Source organism: Stegostoma tigrinum, chromosome 15, assembly GCF_030684315.1.
Source record: "Stegostoma tigrinum isolate sSteTig4 chromosome 15, sSteTig4.hap1, whole genome shotgun sequence".
Lineage (NCBI taxonomy): Eukaryota > Metazoa > Chordata > Chondrichthyes > Orectolobiformes > Stegostomatidae > Stegostoma > Stegostoma tigrinum.
This window is the reverse complement of record NC_081368.1, coordinates 33,628,027-33,650,767: the sequence shown is the minus strand read 5'-3', so window position 1 is coordinate 33,650,767 and position 22,741 is coordinate 33,628,027. Positions and strand designations below refer to the sequence as shown.

The window sequence follows — 22,741 nt, the reverse complement described above, 5'->3', positions numbered from 1 at the left end:
TTGTGCAGGGTCAGGGTTGGGGTTACTACTTTTCAAACTAAAGCAGCCCTTCAACCTGACCTTTGACTTTTTTAAGAAAAGAAGATGTTACAAGGAAATTATTTTCAAAACACAATAAAGATTTACATCATTCAAGAGGCTGGATAATAGAGCATTGAAAGGGATTTAACTGCTAGTGAGTAACAAAATATTTTAGTTGGTATATAGTAATGCAAAATGATTGTTTTCAGCACATATTCTTAATTTTCAACATAAACTAGAAGATTGAAAAGGTTTATTCTGTCAATGTTCAGAAGCATGAGTTTTTAAACTGGGATTCACTGGTGTGAGAGGCTCCACACAGGGGTCACAAAGGGTTCTGAAAGTCCACAGATTTCTGTTTGTTTGAGATCAAATCTGTTAAGATATATGACTAAAGTGCCTTGAGAAACATGTACTTGAGGATTATCTTGTATTTGCTGACTACTTTCACGTTATTTTCATGCTTACAGCATTCTTATAAACATGATTTCAGCATTGCATTCCTTTGAGAAATTAACAGTTTCTCAAAAGTAAAAGTTAGTGATCCCTGCGAGAGTGTTGTTATTTGGAATGGGTTCCCAGGAAATTGCTTTTAGTTGCAGAGAATCTTAGGGAGTATATTAATATGCACTGGGGAATTCTACCAGTGGTTTAATATCCAAAGTATTTCTGTAAGACTGTGTGGATATTTGCAGAGCGCAGCCCACATGAAAAAATTTGACAGCCACAGTCATGAAATAAAAACAAAATATATTTATAGATAAACGACTTTAAGTAAATCCAAATTTTAAAAATGCACAGCTATTAAAGATCCAATAAGCCAACAATTTCTTTGAACACTATCAGAATACTCTTTGCTAAATGCTTCTCCAGTGGATTACTGGCTAAATGGAATAGAGCAGTAAGTCTCAGTTGGATTCCTATTTTTGCAGAGTAAAGTGTTCTTAGTGAGTGCAGTAACTGGAAAGATGATTGGAAGGGGAGTCTAGTAGGGAAGACAATGGAGCAACAATGGCAGGAGTTTCTGGGGTCAATTCAGGAGGCACGGCAGAAACTCATCCCAAGGAAGAAGAAACATATTAAAAGGAGGAAAAGATTAATTAGGGAAGCCAGGGCAGCATAAGTACCTCTTAAACATCTGCTCCCACCACCTCCCCTAGCACCATGTCCCAAGCACCTACCAACCTCCATGTAAAAACCTTGCTTTGCATATCTCCTTTAAATTTGCTCCCTCTCATCTTAAGTCTATATCCCCTAATATTTGACATTTTGACCCTGAAAAAAAGACACTGACTATTCATGTCTCTTACAATTTTATGCACTATCTGATTGTCCCTCAACCTCCAATGCTGTACAGAAAACAATTCAAGTTTGTCCAATCTTTCCTTATAACTAATACACTCCAATCCAGGCAACATCCTGGTAAACCTCTCTTGCACCCTCTCCAAAGCCTCCATATTCTTCCCATAACTGCACACAATGCTCCTAACTAAAGTGTGATACAGCTGCAACATGACCAAATTTTATACTCAATTCCCCAGGTGATGAAGGCAAGCATGCCACACACTTTCTTTACCACCTTTTCCACTTGTTGCCACTTTCAGGGAGCAATGGACTAGCACCCAAGAACCCTCTATAAATAATTGCTGCTAAAGGTCCTGCCACTTAATATATATTTTCCTCTTGCATTTGATCTCCCAAAGTTCATCACCTCACACTTGTCAGGATTTAACCCTATCTTCCGTTTATCCACCCAACTTTCCAACTGATCTATATTCTGCTCTATCCTTCGACAACCTTCCTCACTATCCATAAGTCCACTAATTTTCACAGACCTCCAGTCAGAAAGACAATCCTCCCCAGCTACCCTCTGTCTTTGACTAAGTCAATTTTGTATCCAACTTACCAACTCACTGATTAATTAATCTTCTGGACCAGCTTACTATGAGGGATCTTGTCAAATGCTTTGGTAAAGTCTGTGAGAATAATACCTACTGCCCTACCCTCTTCAATTACCTTTGTTACTTCCTCAAAAAACTCAATCAAATGCATGAGTTAAGACTACACCCGCACAAAGCCATTCTGACTATCCCTAATAAGTCTATTCTTTTCCAAATAAAAACTGTCCTCCATGGTAACATCAGTCAGTGAAGGAAATGAACCTATGCTGTTGCATCAGCCTGCATTGCCAATCAGGCAATTGAGCTAACTGACCCTCTTGGATAGGAGATTGACCAACCAAGAGGAAACAAAGACGTGATATGGGTATCAACTTCAGCTTAGCAAACTGTAAATAGAGGAGTGCAGCAGATCCTCACCTATTCAATGGCTTTGTGAAGATATCATTTGTATTGTAGTCAAATTAGTTGATGATATGCAGGAAAGCATGTTGTCAGGAGAACTTGAAGGGCAAAATCTTACAGTGGTCTGAGCAATGTGAGCTGGGGTGAGATTTACAGCAAAATTGGATGAAAAGACCACCAAGGCCTATTTCAACATCAGAAGCATCTTGCTGTATCAGTTATTTTTTTGTTGAGGGAGTGGGTTGGGGTGAGTTTTGAACTGGCTTGAGCCAGTTGCCACTTGAGGAGCATTGTAGGTTGTTAGACAGCTTTTTAATGACACAACTCAGCTTATTAATATTCAGGTGTCCATCTATCAAATGTGTCAAACGAGCTAGAGAAATCTTGACGTAGAAATCAATGCTGCTATCTGACAGCTTCAGCTCTCTGCTGGCAGTGAGGAGCCTCAGTGTTGACCAGCACCAAATAGCATCTCAAGGCACAATCCACAGGCAACAGTCAGATACTTCATTTGTTCACAGACACAGGAATCCAGCATTTGCCAATCCCTCATAACCATCATGGCATCTTTCTGATCCTCTTGCGGGACACCTAGGAAGAACAGACTTGCATTCTAAGAAGGGCCAGCAACTAGCATTGAAAGGCTGCAGCAGGGATATTTTATGCACAGGGCCATGCACCCAACTCAAGAATTGGACCAGGCCACAACTCAGGGCTGCTCACTTATTCTTTTAGCACACATTCACTTTGTGAGCCTCTGCATACATACAGCATCCACATCTTGCCTGTTAGTAGATTGGCATTTCAACTGAAGTCATAGGATACTAGTACAGCCATATTGCTCTGCTCTTTTGCACAACCTCACTCACCCTATCACAGGCTGTTTGCCATTCTTGTCAGTAGAAATCTACTATCTCCTCGACCCTGACAGATTTCTACTGACAAGAATGGCAAACAGCCTGTGATAGGGTCCCACCCACCATACACATCCACTGAGATTTGGACACAAACCCTAGATACATTTTATTCAGAAATACTTCTCTGCAAAGCATGAAGAATGAATGTATCTATGTGCCATGTTTGTCAAAGGCGGACTGCGCCATGATGTTGGTGCTTACTAAACTGACATTGATCAGGCAAAAATTTGCAGAAATAACTTGTAAGGAGGTGAATGCTGGCTGAAGGCACCCCATCACATGTGGAACTTCCAAGGGTGCTCTATGATCGGGAAACTGTTGTATCACATTTCATGTAAGTATGACAATGGCCTTGACTGAATGCAACAAGTATCATGGCTGACATGGTATGAGATAAGAAGAGGGTTGGAGTGCAGCAGGCATGCTCTTTTGAAAATACTATGTTGCACACTCAGCTGGCATGCCAGCTTCATCAAGTTGGTGTACATGCTGTGAGCAGGTCAGTGGTGGAGCACATGATAGGGCACTGCTTGGAGTCCTAAATGAGTGAGCCACATAATCCTGGTGTGCTGTATTCTGACCAGTTGGAACAAATAACAAGGCAACGTGACAGATGCAGCAGAGCCGAGAGCATGGGAGCAGTCTTTCGAGGAGAAATAATGAGGATGTTGGGCTGGAGAGAGCTCTCCTTGTGGACGACAGAGCTCAACTGCACCACATGCTTCAAGGTAGACAGGACCTGATCAACCCTAATTGCTGTATAGATGAGAACTGGGTGCAGAAGGCCATCATGGATTGTCAAGGCCAAAAATTCCAGCATTTGGTTTATGTTACGGATATGAGTTACAGCCTATATTTGCTCCCTTTGTGTTCCCTTATGGTGGCTATCAATAAAAGCTCATTTTTGGACATGATTTCTTTCCTGTGTGTGCTGTTCCCCACCTGGACAGTGACAAGATGTGGGTGACCACTGGGCACTGAGGACTCAGAGAGAATCTTCAGATGGGTTTTACCCAAGGAAAGGTGAAGTAGGTAAGCTGGTGGTTAAGTGGCAACTGGGGTTAATAGAATCACTGGAGCTGAAACTCCAAGTTTGCACGTGCCATATACCCATTGTTCACGCTGTTGGTTGTTACAGTGGTGGAGACTTTTCCATTGGAAAATTATAACAATGGTAACTTCAGCAAGATCTACAAATGAACCATGTTAAAAAAGTAGTAAGTTTAGGGGTGGAATTACAAATATGAAAGGTATCTCAGAATGATATCATTCAAACCTATCATGAACAGTGAAGCAAACATGAATATATTTAATGGAGTAGATAATGTGAAATGGCCTCGGAAGGCAGGAGTAACAAAAAATCTTATAAATACATCTGTATTTAACATCAATAAGCTGAGTAATATTTTATAATCTTATGTCAGTGACATGATTGTACTGTTTCAGTAATTTTGCTGAATTGCAGTGATAATTAAATTCCAATTGTGTTGAGCCATACTTCAGGTCCCAGACTATCTGTGAGCAAAGCAGTGTAATCCACTAATACAACCAAATAAAAGTTCACTCAAGCATCCCATCCAGATTTAGGTGGAATCATTTAAATTTATATTAAGCTTCAAGGATGTCTGCTCATGTACTAAGCCACACTATTATCCTAACAGATGGTAGGGTCTCCTTTCTGCAACTGTAAAAACTGTAGCTTTTATAAATGGGTATGTTATCATGTAAGATTCATGCATGCAAATAGATTTCAAACCTATTATTATTTGTAAAGTAATGTTGTCACAGTTGTAATGTAAGAAGTTCAGTTTAGTTTAATTGCAGGGTTCCATGTCTTTACCAAATAAATCCCATTTCAAATGTATGTTGATATTGTCTTCATAATTTCTCACTGATTCATTCTTAATCTATACACACAATCAGCTTCCTCTATGTTAAAAACATCCTAGTTGTTAGGGACACAAAATGATGAACATTATGTATAAAAATATTTAATTTTCTCTGTTCCTTTCTGAGGGCTTATATCTTTCTCTTTGGAATATTGGTAGCAAGTCTGTTAGTAAACCAAGAAACCAGCAGCCTCTTGTGTGACCCTGATGTGGGTCATAGTCTCAGCTGCATGCTAATTTAGTCTGGTGCTACCTGAGTTAGCAACAAAAACAAAATACTGAGCACCTTAGTTTATGGGCATGTTTTCATTCATTTAAAGGGTGTGAACATCACTGTCAAAGCCAGCATTTGTTCCATATTCCTAACTGCCCATTGGAAAATGGTGGTGTGTTGCCTCCTGCATCTGCAGCTGCCCATTTTGTATAGATACACCTACAATATTGTCACCGAAGGAGTTTGAGGTTTTTGACCCAACAACAAGGAAAGAATGAGGATATCGTTCCAAGTCAGGGTGGTGTGTGGCTTGGAGATTTGCAGGTTGTAGTGTTCCCAATATATTGACTGCCAGTCTTTTTAAGTTATGGGGCTGCAGCTTTGCAAGGTGCTGTCAGAGAAGCTTTGATGAGTTGCCCTAACGCGTCTTTGGACAGTACACACTGATGGTAAAGGAAATAAAAATCTCTAATATGTTGGATGGGAAATCAGTCAGGTGGACTGTTTTGTTCCAGATAGTGTCAAATCTTTCAGTGAAGCTGCATTCATCCAGATAATTGGGGAGTGGATAGTGAACAGGTTTTAGGAAGTCTGGAGATGCGTTACTCATCACAGAGCTCCCAGCCTGATCTATTCTTTACCTTGTTATTATCTGGCCAATTCTAACATGGAGACTCTAACATGGAAGACCTCTGAGTGCATACTGACCACATCAATGACCTTACTTGATGTTAATTGTATAGCATCAGACAAGTAATTGCTAGCATGCTTGAATGCCACATTTCACTTCACTTTCAGACAAGTGCTGTCCTACCCTTGGTTAGCGGTAAGTATAGGTGGATACTGAGATAGAAGATAAAGAAATATGGCAATACAGTATAAGTCTCTTGAATAGGTCCTCCACTTCACAATCCTTGCCTAACACAGCTGCATAAGCTGCTGCCCTTGCACAGAAACAAGTGGAGTTTTCTTTGGTAGAGCACTTATGGGCTCTAAAACCCAAAAGACATATTAAGTATTAGAGCAAGGGATAAGCAGTCTTTCCTTAACTTTCCAAAGCCAAATTGGATAACATCACTTAAAGGTAACTGAAAATATAGGAAGAAAAGGGCGTATTTTTGCCTAGGGTGTCTCTTAGGTGCTTATTACACTGCTATTGCTACATCAGTGCTCTTTATGTGATTGAACAGCAGTGAAAGAATGAGACTTGTGAACTACATTCTGTGCTTCTATTTTGTTGGAACCCCGTCAGTTAAATGTTGATGAATAGTATGAATTATCCTGATGAGGCAGCAAGACTTTGAAAGTCAGAGGTGGATGGAATCTGTAATGAGGAAGATTGCTTTTGAATGAAGTTGCTGGAAGGATTTTATTCATTAATGGGATGAGGGTGTCGCTGGCCAGGAAGCATTTATTGTCCATTTTTAACTGCCCAGAGGGCAGTTCAGAGTCAACCACATTGCTGTGGGTCTGGAGTCACATGTAGGACAGACCAGGTAAGGATGGCAGTTTCCTTCCCTAAAGGGCATTAGTGAACCAGATGGGTTTTTCTGACAATTGGCAATGGATTTACTGTCATCATTAGATTCCTAACTCCAGATATTTATTGAATTCAAATTCCACCATATGCAATGGCCCAGGTCCCCAGAATGTTATCTGAGTCTCTGGATTAACAGTCCAGTGATAATATCACTAGGCCATCACCTCCACAAGTGAGCCATCTCTCAATATGGGGCTGCAAGACTTCTTGTTCATTCAGGTCTTCAGTTACAGGCAGCTGGATGCTCTTCTTTCTCTGAGGAAACTGGACATTCTCCCCCTGCCTCTGGCAACTCCAATCATCCTGCAGAACCATTAAGAGCAAAACAAATTATTGCTTTTGGGACGCCTGTGCTGCAGCATTATGAACAGCATATCTGGGTTAGTCAAGGTAACAGATTTTACAATTATCTTGGATTAATTTAGTTACAAATAATCATTTTATATTTCTTTAACTAGCATTTGCTTTATTGCCAGGATAGATATGATGATATCCACAATGTAAGGAATTCTTTAGAATAGAAAATGCATGTCTGAACAAAACTATTAAAAATCCATACCCTAATATGTTGACAATTTCTTTTTAGGGAAGTGTTGATGAGTATTATTAATTTGAACTAGAATAATTGGCTACTACTTCCTGTGAACTGATATGTTGAACTGAAAACCATCAATATAAGATAGACTTGACAGCTAACATCATATGGTGCAAGGGAACAGAAAAACACAATGCCCAATCAAGATATTACCTGGGGATTACAGAAATGTGCAAAGTGCATGTGCAGAGAGACACAGCAGTGCAGGAGAAAGAAGAACTGGAATTATTATGTCAAAAGGTGAAGAACATTGGTATAAAAAAGGGCAAACTTCTAATGAAACACAGAGATGGAAATCACGAAATGAGTGACTATATATGATCTATTTGCAAATCACTACTTAAAAACTGTGTTGATCTCTGCTGTGTGACAATAGAAAAGGAATAGCTGCAATGTTTGTTTGTAATGACTGTTTTCCTTGCATGAAATTCAGCTTATAAGAACTTCATTTTGAACAATCCTGTGGCCCTGGTGTATCTCTCCTGTATACTGTGGCACTGGTGCACCTTTTATGTATTTTGTGGCCATGGTTACCTCATAGAATCATAGAATCTCTACAGTGTGGAAACAGGACCTTCAGCCCAACAAGTCCACACTGACCCTCCGAACATCCCACCCAGACCCATCCCCTAGAATCCACATAATCTACACATCCCTGAACACTATAGGCAATTTAGCATGGCCAATCCACCTAACCTGCACATCTTTGGACTGTAGGAGGAAACCAGCGTACCTGGAGGAAACCAACGCAGGCACAGGGAGAATGTGCAAACTCCACACAGATAGTCACCCAAGGGTGGAATCAAACCCAGCTCCCTGGCACTATGAAGAAGCAGTGCTAATCACTGAGCCACGATACCACCTCTCCTGTATTTCACGGCCCTCGTGTATCTCTCCTGTATAGTGTGGCCCTGGTGTACCTCTCCTGTATATTGTGGCCCTGGTGTACCTCTCCTGTATATTGTGGCCCTGGTGTACCTCTCCTGTATAGTGTGGCCCTGGTGTACCTCTCTTGTACATCGTGACCCTGACGTGCCTCTCCCAAGTATTGTGGTCCTGGTGTACCTCTCCGCTGTATTGTCGCCCCCCCCCCGGCCCAGGCATACTTCTCCTGTATGTTGTGCATTGTGTAACTCTCCTGTGTATTGTGGCCAGGGTGTACCTCTCCTGTGTATTGTGCAGCCCTGATGTATCTCTCCCGTATGTTGTACCTCTGGACACCTCTCCCCTAGCTTTTGGCCTTGGTGTACTTTTTCTACACAGATATGCTTGGGTTCTTCACTGTGGTTATCAGTCAGATGTTGAGTGAGTATGCCATGACCATGAGGAGAAAACTGCTGAGGCTCACTGGTGGAGAAAAAAGCTATGAAATCTGAGACTTCTGAAGATAAACAACTCCTAGCAGCTCCCCGTATGCATGGTGTGCACTTGTGTTAAACTCTTGCAGTGGTCAGATACCAGCTTCACATTAAGGGAGTGGAATTCTAATTGTGAAATATGTTTGGTTGCTTTGATTGCACCACGTGGGTGCAGGCTATAACCCTATGGATTTGCAGAAACCCTGACTGGGAAGTCAAGCCTATAGCTTTCTGGATTTGAAGGGCTTCATCAGTCTCATAGTTGGAAGCCTGCATAAAGAAGGCACCAACGACCTGTCTAGTGGCAATTGTTGGCTACGTTTATGAGATTCTATATATTTTCAGCAACCAGACCATGGAAACACCTGAGTGCAAAGCTATTGAGGCTGTAGTCACCTTGACAACCAGGAACAATGGGAAGCCGTCCACTCTTCTTGGAAATAGACCTTTGTCCAAAAGGCAGTAGGGTTTTGCAATTGCCTGATGCAAAAGCATGAGCTATTAGAAGCCTTGCTGTGAAGAGAAGTCAGGGAAGCTGGCTCCTAGCCTTTGGCCCTGTACAAAACTTTTCCCCTCTTTGAAGTGTAGTTCTCTGCACATTCCTTCTATTTCCCCCAGTCATATGTGGCTGTAGAGAAGGAAGCGGTAGCTGCTATTGGAATTGCCACTCCTGTTACTGAGGCTACTCAGCTGGAACAATCTACATTTCTTCAAAAAGCTCCAACCATCTTCAGAAAATGCAGATGCCACGTCACAGGGAGTTTTAAGAGGAGAGTTGACCATCATAGATATCAAAGTCACTAACTTACATCAGATTGCACCAAGTTGCTATCCAAAGTATATCAGTGAGTTTACGATGAAACACCTTCTGCAGTCAGGCCTAACCTTTCACTGTGGCTGGGCTGACCATTTTCTGCTGTTGCTATCAGTTCAATATCACTTTATGATGAGTTTCCTCTATACACATACCATTGAAAATCTGGTGAGTTGCTCTAACAGTGTGTCACTTGTGTACCACTGGTAAAGAACAATTCAAAACTTAAAAGGGGTCTTAATTGCATTTTAAACCATCACAATTAGCTTCCTAACAGGCCATTGTGGAAAATTTACAAGAGATTGGGATCACATCAAGATTCTCTTCGGAAATCCTTCACCAAGATTTTCCCACCCCACCTACACCCCCACCCCACTTTTTGAGGTCGCATCCAAAAGCTTGGAATGTGCTGTCCCATGCGTCAGGTCAGTGACCATCTATCACAACTGTTCTGATGAAAGGTCATCACCCTGAAACAGTAACTCTGTTTTCCTCCACTCCAATGGTGCCAGATCTACTGAGCAGTTCTAACATTTCCTGTTTTCTGATACAATTTCAATTTAGCTGATATTAAAAATCAGATTTGCCAAATCCCATATTAACTGGTTGCACTGAGTAGTTTAGTTCTGCTGCTATAATTTTGACCCACTCTAATGTTGGCATTTTGACAATATTCTGCAGCCATTGGCACTTTAATCAGCTTAACCAATAAACAGATGATGAAAATACCTCCTCACTCTTCCCTGCACAATAATCCAGACAGCCTCTCTAGCACAATGTGCAACTCCGCGTATATAAATACTGAATGAATAATTACTTTCTTCGTTAATTTTGTGCTAAGGGATTTTTAAGCTGTATGATTTTCACTTCAGGTATTTTGGGCCAGCATCAGCTAGCAAGTACAATGTAACTCAGTGAACAGTCAAACTGCATGTACGGTGCTCAGTAATACACCTTGACACTAGATCAGCATCCTCCACCTCCTTAATCTGAAACTTTAATAGCATTTTTCTTGACCCATTTATGAATTGTAATCCAAACGCACCACATAACTGTCTAGAAAGCAATGCATGTTTATCAAGACTCGACGCAGCTCGTGGGTTTTGAATTAAATGAAACGAAAAAAGCTTTTTTTTGAAAATAACACTAATATTTCGATCAACAGTGCACGAGAGGTTGCTGGGACAGATCAACAGCACACATGACAGGTACTGGGATTATCCCCTTTTACATATTGTTTAGTTCACTAATCTGAACTCTGTTCGTCTCTCCACAGACGTTGCCAGACCTGCTTGTTTTCTATGTTCTTTGTACATGTTTCCAGCATCCACAATATTTTGCCTTCACTGGTTACTCCATTCGGGTCACTGGGAAATCGATCATTATATCCAAACCCCATGATTATCCTCACATACATATCGTGTTTCATTTGTGTTTCAAATGTGGGCATTAAGGGATATCTGGAAGTGGAGAAATCGGGCTCACAGCTATTCTGATCGAGTGGTTAACACTCTGACTTAGCTCACACGTCAAGAAAAATTACTTCGGTGAACTACCGGAGTACGAATATCTTCCATAGTGAGAGAAAAATAACAGAAGAGCTCCATTTCACAAAACAACAGCTATAATCTAAATCCGGCTTTTTTTAAATTTTGTGATGCAAATGGACTAACTTATTCCAAAAAGGTTTTAACTGCTATGCTCAAAATTTATACTTTAGGACTTGGATTCCTGCAATAATTATGTATAGTATCCTCGGGTAACCTAAACTAGTCTCATACTATTCTTAGTCAATGTTGTCCATATCCGTGATCCCATAGAGAAGTGAGAGGGAACCTTAGTATTCAGATTACATTGGCATTGAAGGGAGCTTGTTTTCTTTTTAACTACGGAACCACCTGAAAGGAAGTCCCAGAAATATGTTACCTTTCAACGTAATTCAATTAAACTTTTAATCTGTCTCAGTGCCAGTACTATTTGTTATGGGGATCTTGTTCGCGAACATAAATCTGATGGTTGCGTTCCTCACTGCATCCCTGTGAGTCTGAGGCTCTCTGTCTCCACCTCCCTTTTTGTCTGAATCATGCCATCTCTTCCCAAGATCTCGTATTGGACCGTACCACTCCATTCACGTGATATGATCCTAAATAAACTAAAGTAAAGTTGAAAAGAGAGAGCAAGGGAGACACCGGTCGGATTCATCGCTGAAATGTTGATCGATCTGGAATAATGCTGGGTCATTTTAACGCCAGCGTGAAAACCTCTGGTACTGCAGTAGTGGAGACCGCCTGTTCAGCAGTGTCTACCCGTTAAATATTGTTCTATCTGCTGCAGATCTTTCAAACAAAGCAGTTCAGGTAACGATTTTATCATTTTGAGCTGATCATTTAAATGAAATGTTTAGTCGTTACGGGTTTGATACGAAATTCTGGAACACATAAGTAGGGGGTTATAATGTCAAAAGACAGGCTATTGAACATTTTTATGTTATGAAATGTGAAACGGTCTTTTAACTAATGGTATGATGAACGAATCCAGCGTTCGAACATTTAAAAAACAGATTTTCGTTCAAATTTAGGAATCCTTAGCAAATCTATAGTATTCACATATTTCTCAAATTTAACATCGGTATCACCAAAATTAAATACGTACTTGAACAGTTTAATCAATTTATATTTCTAAAAGTATGTACCCAAATATTAAGTCCTGAATTGGTTCATTTATTTTATTTTCAATCATGAATTTAACATCCCCTGTATATAGACATGCATTACCACTGTTGTATGAACGTGATGCAAAACTGCACCTACCTGCACATATTTCTAAGTCTAAATCGGCTTGTTTCTATCATTTGACACCTTATTCAATAATAAATTAACCCCTTTTCTTATACAGTGTTCAGATTTATAGAAGTTCTTTTAAATAATGAGATTCAGTAATTGAAAAGTTAATGTGTAGCAATCTAGAGTAAAAATGTGCTGGAAATTTGTCTCACTGGACAATGGGCATTTGCAAAGGTTCAGAAATCAATGCAGTACCATCTCATATTATTTACCCTCCTAAACTGAGCCCCTGCTGCTGACAAGGAAACTGTTCTGTGCCAATACCAAAATAACAGCATCTGATCTAAACAGTGCATCCTCGTCAGTATTTATTAAACAAATGGTGGGACATAGGAATTCTCCGTTTACAAACCGCAATTCCATTAAACTTTTATTCTTAAATTTGAAATTATCCTGATAATATAGAATCGAAACACCTAATTTACATTTAAATAAATAATTCATGAGAAAATACCTTCCCAAATAATGTCCAGGGGTGTGCAGGCTAGGTAGATTAGCCATGTGAAATGCAGGCTTACAGGGATAGGGTAGAGGAGTGGATTTGGGTGGGATGCTCTTTGTAGGGTCAGTGTGGACTCAATGGGCCAAATGGCCTACTTCCTCACTGTGGGGATTCTATGATTCTAACCTTGTACAGATTTTTTTTCAAAAATGTTAGTGAGTAATTGACTTTAAATTCTATTCAGATCATATTTTAACGTTTTCATCAATATTTTTGATTTTAATCAGTTAAACAACTAAACAGCAAATGATAGCCTGATTCTAGAGTCACCAGCAGCAGAATAGTATTCACAAATATCAATGATTACAGGGAACATATATTAGATGTATTATGTTGAGAACCCATCATTTTCCAGCTGTCTTAGATATCAATGCAACATTATATACATAAAGTACACAGTAATAATAGACACACAAATCTGTTATAAGACAGTACCTAAACCAGATCCCAATTAAGCCAATGCAGGCTTCTTTCTCTATTATACAAAGTCCATTATTTAAAAAAAAACTCATCTGAATTCAAAATTGGATTGTTCTTTGTTCTCTTTGGTAAGAATAAAGTTTGAATAATTACATTCTGAAGTCAATTATTATGTGAATGAACTTCAGCTGCTCCAAAATTTCTGTCTGCTGGCTGCATTAAAATCTAAATAAAGTACAAAATTTGTGCTTAGACATAACCCAGAGTAAAAGATTATTTCAGGAATACAAGAAAATATTGTAAATGTTTCTATTGTAGTGAAGTGTAATCTCTCTAATAGTTCATTTTAGATCAGCATATTAGTAAACTAAATCACTTAAGTGATACATGACCACCTTCAAGCAAAACACTGCTGGATTACTTTCATTCAAATAAAGTGACTTTATAGTACAAATAGGTTTCATGCAAAGATAAGTCTGGCATATCACAAAACAGTTCCCACAATTTCAATTTTACAACTTATTGACTATTTTCTGCACTTATCTGCAAGTTTCATGTTAGTTTCAAGTTCTTGACTTGCCATGCATTTTTTCTGCAATGTTCCTTGGTGATTATTTTTCCTAAAAATGGGAGCACAGCATAACTGATCCCATTTTTGGAAAACTCAGTGTCTACATGAAAACTATCAATATTGTTAAGATTTTTATACAATGAATATAGAATTTGAACACCTTAAATCGTTTGATGAAAATCAAATGCAGCAGAGGAATACTGATCAACTAAAACATTCTTTAATGAATTTCCAGAAATTTGCACTTAGGCTGGCCATGCTAATTTATTAGTAATATCCATGTTATTATTAGGTTCAGCTTTCTCCAACTTTATTAAGCCAATCAGACTACTAATAATGTTTTTCTGTCTAATGAAAGCACCCTTTTACTGAACCAGTAAAGCATTTTCATTTCTCTCATTCTCTGTCCTTGGGCCTTTTTTGATTGAAATGCCAAGTTGATTTACTTTTTTCACCTTTGAAAATACTATGAAACTACCCAAACATATTTCATATTGAATTATTCACACTTTGATAAATTACATCATTGTCTCATTTGCCTGTGATGAATTTTGGCTTTTGTTCCCAGTGTGACAGGACTATACTTCAACACGTTTCAGTTTGCTACCAATATTGCATTCTTATGGATGAAAACCACTAGATAGACACATGAAAGTGATATTTAAGTTTAAACACGATTAAGTTTTTTGTATTAATACATACATTATTTGCTCCATGCTAGCATGGAATGATATTCTTGATTAGAGTGCGGTAGAATTTTACATAGAACTATGACAGCAATAGGTTTAAAATGATCTCACGTCCTAGCCGCACATTTTGTCACAGGAAAATATTATTGATTTTATACGAATATCGAAATTGTACACCTTAGAGGGAACTTTTTCCTTTTCTAGGCTATCTCCTCAAGCAGCAGATTTGGAATTCAGCACTTTTCCCAACAAAAACCTCAAAAACTATGTGTGGATTGGACTGCAGGACTACCTAAGACCAGCTCAAAAATAACTGAAGAAACCTCTACTGCTGACAAAGCTGGCTTGTAACAGTGGAAGGCCTCCCATGTTGACTACATCATCCATCACAAACTCTTCCTAGTATCCAATTTATCTGTGTTAGTTCATTAATATTAACAATAGCTTGACACTTCATTGATGGAGATACATTGTTGAACTAATTCATTTGCAGAGGTTAATCCTAAACTGAAATTCATGCTTTATGAAGAATTTGAGCCTTTGTATTCAAAATGAATTCCAAATTTCATAAGATTTCAATGCCTATGCTGTTGCCAAGCAACCAGAATGAAAACATATCAAAATTTAACTCAACTAGCGATGGGGACCCAAAGCGTCTGGAGGAAAGTATCTCTTCCTTTGTGGCACTGGTTATCCTGCTGGCTTTAATATTCACCTTGCTATCTATGTCTCTTGCAACCTTTCATTTCCATAAATGGAAACTGAAAAGCAAAAAAGTACTGAGAGCTGAGGAAGAATATGAAAGGGACCAAGGGAATTCCAAACTTCGTGACTCAACTTGAATAGCTCTAAAGTTCTGTGATTGGAAATCCTGGAAGCATCTTTCAGCACCAGGGGATACGGAAAACAGACTTGTCTGTTTACATGAACATATTTCTGATTCTAACTCTTTTGAAAGCAAACCATTTAGTCTTAAGCTTGCCTGCATAGACATAGTATGAGTAACATATTTTTACAAAAGGAGGAAAGAAAACTGCAATTATCATATATATAAGTACTGACAGCTGGTAAGATGATAAAATATTTATTGCATTTACATTGTTCTGTTGTGCTTAACCTGTAACGTATGCATGAATGTAAATTTATATTCCTTATTTGCTTGATTCTATACTGGACTGGAGACTTGTAATGTTCATAGAGTAGCTTAAGTTATGCCAGAATTTTTATCAGACTAACATAGGTAATATCTGTTTTCACGATTCAAATATTTTCAAACACATTTGAGAAAGGATTACTTAATACCTATGACATCTTCACAAATATCCTTATTTTGTTTGCTGGGCAATTTGCCGTCAATCCTTCTTATGCTTTATTAAAAATTATTTTCAATGAGAAAAGCTACAATATAAAAGTACTCCATTATTTGTTTTGCTCTGTTGCATTGTTTTTCTTATGATCGCATGGGAGAGGAAGGAATATAAAATGAACATGTATAAGAAGATACGTAAACATATATACAACAGTACTTTTGCACACAATATTGTTTATAAAGAAATATTACTGAATTGCTGTTTCCTCAATTATCTTATTAGTATTCAGTATTATAATTTTAAAGAATATATACTTCTTGCAAATGCAAAATATTAGATGATATCTAATTTGATGCAAGGCATAATGTTCTTGTGTGAATACTTTATTGAAAGCTTAAGCAATAAGGTTAAATGATAATTTAAATGGTGAATGGTTTCTAATGCCCAGGTTTCATTGGAATCTCATATAATAAAAATATGAAATGGAAAATATGAATGTACTTAACCTGAAAAAAATTAAATTGATCTTAATTTGTTCTCTGTGATTTCTTGTCAGGTGATGGTAAGTGTTTTAATTGCAGTATTTTTAAAACATTATGTTCAATATATATCTTTCTGGAACTACTACATAGAAAATAGCGCACAGATGTAGTATACTATTTAACCTAAGTGTATTATATTTAAAATAAAATTGTTGCAGTTTTTAACTTTTAGTTTCTGCTTTTGCTATTTATATGTTATATTTCTTGTGGTACAAAAAGCTAGAAAATGGTGTTGCATTGCATTTTTCCCGAATTGAAAACAAAACCAAAAAATTAGAGGAGTACACAGAACCTTTACAAAAAAGAACACCTTGGAGGCACAGTCATCTGCAGTATGAATAGCCAAGACTGCAGGAATCCTTAAAAGGACTGCGGAAAACCCTACCAAGAGCATGAGTTTAAGAGTGCTGACCTAAATGTGGAAATGCACAAGACTAGAAACAACTCCTGGTGTGTCCACTGCAGACTGGCTGCCCCTTGCTTCCTTTCCCTTGTACAATCACTTTCTCATCCCACCAATTCCTCCCTCAATCACTGGCATTCTCCCAGAATCCACCTATCACCGTTGCCAGCAATTGGATAAGTTGGTGTTTAGAGCTTATGTGGTTCAGCGATAGTGTCCCTACCTTCCAACTAAGGGGCGCAGGTTCCCACTTGCTCTGGAGACGTGGCATAACATCACTGAACAGATTGATCAGAAATACGTATAAGTTAGTGTTTCCCAAATTTTTTCCCATTTTCATCCCAATTTCAGGTGCAATAATTGTTATGATGTCTCAGTGAATACTGAGAGGTGGTGGGTGTTACTGTGACAGCAGGGGCCGCAAAAGAATGGGAATACAGCTGTTATAATTCACTGGGGCTGCACAGTGGCTGTTAATACCTCAGAGCTTGCAATAAAAAACACTCAGCTTGTGACCACACTGCACTCCCAATTCCCAGTTGGGATGTTCTGATTTAAGTATAATGAAATTATATTCACCCATTATTTTAATGTGCCAATTATATCTTTATTTTAGCTCTTTCTGCATGAGAAAGCCAGTTGCTTATTGGAACCCTTGAGCTTGTACATTATTTCATATTAGAATGTTAGAACTACAAATAATGCAAATTTACACTTTCATGTGCATAAAGTAATTTGTTCTTTTTGCAACCAATAGAGAATATAATCCCCTTTTATTTGGTCAGACTTGTTTTAACGTATCCAACAAAACTGCTAAATCTCTTCTGCACTTTTTAAATACAATATCTATTGATTTTAGACAGAAGAACTGCTGCAATGTTCTATATATAGAATGATAGAATTTACAGCACAGGAGGAGGCCAATGGCCCACAATATGTGTGCAGTTGTTAGCTATTTCACTGAAAAAAAATGTAATTCAATTTCCCTGTTCTTTTATTACATCCTCATGTGCAATAAGATACAAGATTCTTATGTAATATAAGATATATATAGCCCTGGGGAGTTGGGACTTTTACAGGCTGGCAGGTCAACAACTAAACTGAGCCTGAAGAACTGATTTACTTGTGAAGTTAGTTTCTCATGCTGTTGTGTAAGGTGTAATTAATTATGTAGGGTGTGGAAAGATGGCAATATCTGAAAATACCAAAGGGCAGACAAAGAGTAAGTTATTAGGTAGGTTCAGTATAAGGGAGAAAGAAATAAAGTCTAAGTTAGAGTTATAGCACATGCACGAATGTGAATGCACAAAGTGTGAGAAAAAGTTTGGTGAGGTATGGGCACTGATTGCCATGTGGAATTATGGTGTTGTGGGTCTAAAAAAGATTCTGCTCAAAGCAGGGCAGAACTCAATCCTAAATTTTCCTTGATGTAAGATAGTCAAGAAAGGTAGGAATGGAGCCAAAACAGCAAGTGTGGCTGTACTTATTAAAGAGGGCATAGTACTGGAAAGTGTTTTATCCCAGAGGGGTCAAAGCCAAATTCAATTTAGCTAAAATTAATAGCGTTATGACACAATTGCATCGCTCAATGTAGTTTGTAGGTCACTAATACAGGAAAGATGTAGATAAACAAAGTTGAAGGAAATTGTAGAAAGTTGAGAGATATACGAGTATTTATAATGAGGGCCTTCATTATCCAAATATGGATTGGGCTGGTAGCATTAGTGTGAAAGGAAAAGGGCAAGCATTCTTAGAGCAGGTACACGAAAAATTTATACAGCAGAATGTATTCAGCCTAAAGAGAAAGGAGGCATTGTTGGATCTGGTTTTTAGGATGGCCAAAAGTTGGCCCACGTCAATGAAGGTTTAAAGGAGGAGAAGGCTTTCACTATGGAAAAAGATAAGGAACAATTTGCATTAAAAGATAATTAACTGAAGACAACTTCAGTAAGGTAAGAATGGACCTACGCCCAATAAATCAGAATTAAAGATTGTAAGGCAAAATGGTAACTAAACAATGGGTTGCCTTTAAAGAAGAAATAATTCAGGTATAGTTCAGGCGTATTTCCATTGAGGTGGACCAAAAAAGTGCAGAGCCCCCGAATGATGAAAGAGATAAAGAGTAAGTCAAAAAATAAAGGTATTAATATCACAGACGACAGCTGGATAATACAATACAATGCAAGAACCGGGTGAATACAGAAGGTTCAGACAGATGCAGGAAAGCAAATAAGAATAGCAAAAGGGAGCATGAAAATAGACAGTCAGCTAAATTAAAAGGGAAACAAAATTTTCAATAGGCGATAAAGGGTAAAAGAATGGTAAATGAAGGGCTGGGCCAATTAAGGAACAGAAAGGGAATTTAAATATGAGGTAAGGGACAGAACTGAGCATCAAATCAATAGTTTGAAACTGGCTTTACCAAGGAAACAGATGCTGTCCAGGACATGGTAAAAGAGGTAATCCAGACACTTGAGATGGAAAAGCATATAATATTTCTTAAATAAATGAAGGCTACTATCCCGTCACCAAGTCACCCTTTGTTTACATGTGCACAGTACCCAACACTGACCCAGTTAGCACAGACTGGCTCCTAGACTAAACAGAATCCGTGAGACTCCTGTTTATATCTGGTTGCCACATCTCCCTGATTGGGAGTGTTGTTAATCTGGGCCAATCAGAGAACTTATACCTACGATGTCTACCTGCCGACCTTGTTCTAATCGCTATGACTTCCTAACAGATTCAAGGTCAGAGAAGGACCATACAGAGCATAAAACTGTACTTCACAGACGTGACAGTTTTGAGACACTGTATTGTCTCAAAAGTAAACACTAAGACAGAAGCTGTGAAAGTGAATATACTCATTTATTCATTGGATGCAAATTTAGAGTAAGTTATTAACAGACATAGTATCAAAAAGACTACACATTTCTGAAGATGTCTTAAAAGCATTTGATAATTATTTGAATTTAAGAACAAATAAAAGCCTTGACTGAGCAAGATTTAACAGAATAGTTCGGCTTCCAGGGGAATCAGTAGACAGATTAATTAATGACCTCAACAGATTAGTGGAAAACTGTGAATATGGAGCTTTGAAATGAGAAATCATAGGAGACAGAATTGTTGTTGTTAAAATCCTTGATCAAAATTTTACATATATCTTCCAGTCCAAGGAGGATTTAATTTTTGAGAAAGTAATTCATTTCATGCTCGAAGCAGAAACCAGAAGGACTCATTGATGGATCCTGAAAGGAGAAAACCAACACTGCTTCAAGAGAGCAACAGACTCTATTAACTTTATATGTTTTGGGCACTATAAAGGGGCATGTGACAAGCCTTCACAGGGAATAAAATATATGTTCCAAGAAAACAACAATGTCATTGTTACAACAAGGGCTCACTGGTACAGGCAATGTCCAGCTATCCTGAAAGGATGCTACATATACAAAATTCCAGGCCACTTACAGAAGATGCAGAAAGGCCATAGTTTCAGAATGATGGAGGTATTGCTGGCCACATACACAAAGTGTCTAGAGAGTAGAACACCCAGCACTTTTAGAAAAGGTACCTGCATTTGATGATGTGCCTCCAGAAGCCCGAAGAGACATCCTGCTGTTTTGTGCTTGTTACGGGATTGTTGCAACTATCCTATCAGATCAGTTTCTATGACTGAAGAAGCAGAAGTTACAGCCTATAGAAACAAGATTGTACACTACAAGTGCAAAAATAATCCGAAGCATTGGAATGCTGTAAGTTACTCTGCAGTGCAATAGAGCTGAAAATGTTGACTCGTTCTCAATGAAGTAACTTCACCTTTGAACTTGCACGCATGTCTACACCTCAATTTTATCAGAAGAGTTGGAGGAGATGAACAACATCTCAGAGAACAATTGACATAGAACCAAACAGTTGTTCAAATTCTGGTCCACGAACAAACCATTTGTGACAAATAAGTAAAGGAGAATGCAGGAGAAGATTCAGTTGAGATTCCCAGACTCTTGGTGGAATCCAAATAAAAGAAATATCATGGAGATCAGTATTTTTTAATTCTTTCAGGGATGTGGGCACTGCCAGCTAGGCCAATGTTTTTTGACCATTCTTAATTGCTCTGGACAAGGATGTGGGGAACTGTTGCAGTCCTTGGGGTGTAGAGACACTCTCAGATCTACTCGGAAGGCGAATTGGACCTAGCATCATCAAAGGGACATAAGAACATCATAAATATGAACAGGAGAAGGCCATTTGGCTCCTTCGACCATTGGCAGATCTGGCCCTAGACTCAATTCCTCTTTTGTGCCAGATCTCCATGGCCCTTCTATCCCTGATAGTTCAAAAACCTACCTCGTCTTTAAATACTTTCAGTATTCGAGCCTCCATAATTCTCTGGGTAGAGAATTATAGACAACACTTTTAGAGAAGAAATTCCACTGCATCTGATTTAAAATACTTTGAGCGTCCTCTGCTAGTGGAAACATCTACCCCATTCAGACCTCTCCAACATCATGTATGTTTCATCCCTCATTGTTCTAAACTCTAATGAATAAAAGCGTAACCAGTTTAGCTGTTTGGGATAAGTCAATTCCTTCAACTCAGGAATCAGCTTACTGAATCTCTTTTGAACTGCCTTTATTGCCAGTATATACTTTATCGAACATGGGGACCAAAACTGTACACAGTACTAAAGGTGCAGCCTCTAATACAGTCTTATTTTTAAACTTCAACCACTTAACGATAGAGGCCCACATTTTATTTGTTTTACATAATTAGTTGCTGCACCTGTGTGCTAACTTATAATGTTTCATGTACAAGAATATGCAGATCTCTCTATGCTGCACTTTCTGAGGGCTCTCTTAAAAAAAAAGTACAGTTCCAAGTAAGGATGACATGTGACTTGCAAGAAACTTTCAGGTGAAGGTGTTCCCATGCATCGGCTACCCCCAACCTTTTTGGGGTAGAGGTCATTGGTTTGGCATAAAAGAGTTGTTTATTACTGTCAACATACAGACATTACAGGACATATGGAAATGTTCAATCCACTGTCTCCTAAAATGGAACAGTCAATACCAGTGAGAGGGATTGTGCTGAGGGAACAACAATTTTTAAGTAACATTAATGAGAGTCTGAAAAAGTCTAATTCACCAAATAACTATAATAAGCAGCAGAATACTCATATACTGACTGAGGAACGACTCATGGGAGATAAGTTGCATTTGGCTTCAAGCAAGCCAGACTAATGTTCATGTATCCTGTACGTGGCCAAGGAGAAGAAACTGAGTGGTCTTAGCATCGAGGATACTGCCTCTTGAAATTAGAAAGTGACCGCCTGATCCAGAAATCCGGAAAATTACAAGGAGGAAAATATTTGTTTCAAGGAAGAAAATACTTATTTCAACAGAGCAGGTTTCTTCCAGGGAGAAAATTCAGTCGATCAAGGGTGCTCCTGATAGGAGAATGGGTCAGAAATAGTTTCTATTAGGAGTGACATTCTCTGGATGAAAGATAAAAGATCCACCAACAGATAAATGATCCAGAGATCAGAACCAAGGTCAACAGTCCTCAAGTGAAAAACCCACCAGGTGTGGATGTTTGAAGAGAGTACATTCTGAAAGAATTGTCTGGAAAATCCAGATCTCCTGCAGTTGTGAGGTCAGAGATTTTGGAAGAGATGCAGCAGCACTAAATTTAATATTTTTATGTGCATGTCTGTATAATGGGTTAATATTATGGGGAACAATCTTGGTGGAGTGTTGCATCCGAAATGGTTTTGAAGGGTTTCATGTTCATGTTATATTGGCCCCATCCAAACT

The 22,741-nt window shown here is 38.5% G+C and overlaps 1 long non-coding RNA gene across 1 annotated transcript; it reads left to right on the top strand.

Annotated features, from left to right (window-relative positions):
* The first annotated feature begins 10,719 nt into the window (after window positions 1-10,719).
* On the top strand, window positions 10,720-15,213 carry LOC125458907 (uncharacterized). Its single transcript, XR_007248921.2, has 3 exons — window positions 10,720-10,859; window positions 11,753-12,008; window positions 14,881-15,213. It is a non-coding gene; the product is annotated as an uncharacterized LOC125458907 (long non-coding RNA).
* Window positions 15,214-22,741: the final 7,528 nt, after the last annotated feature.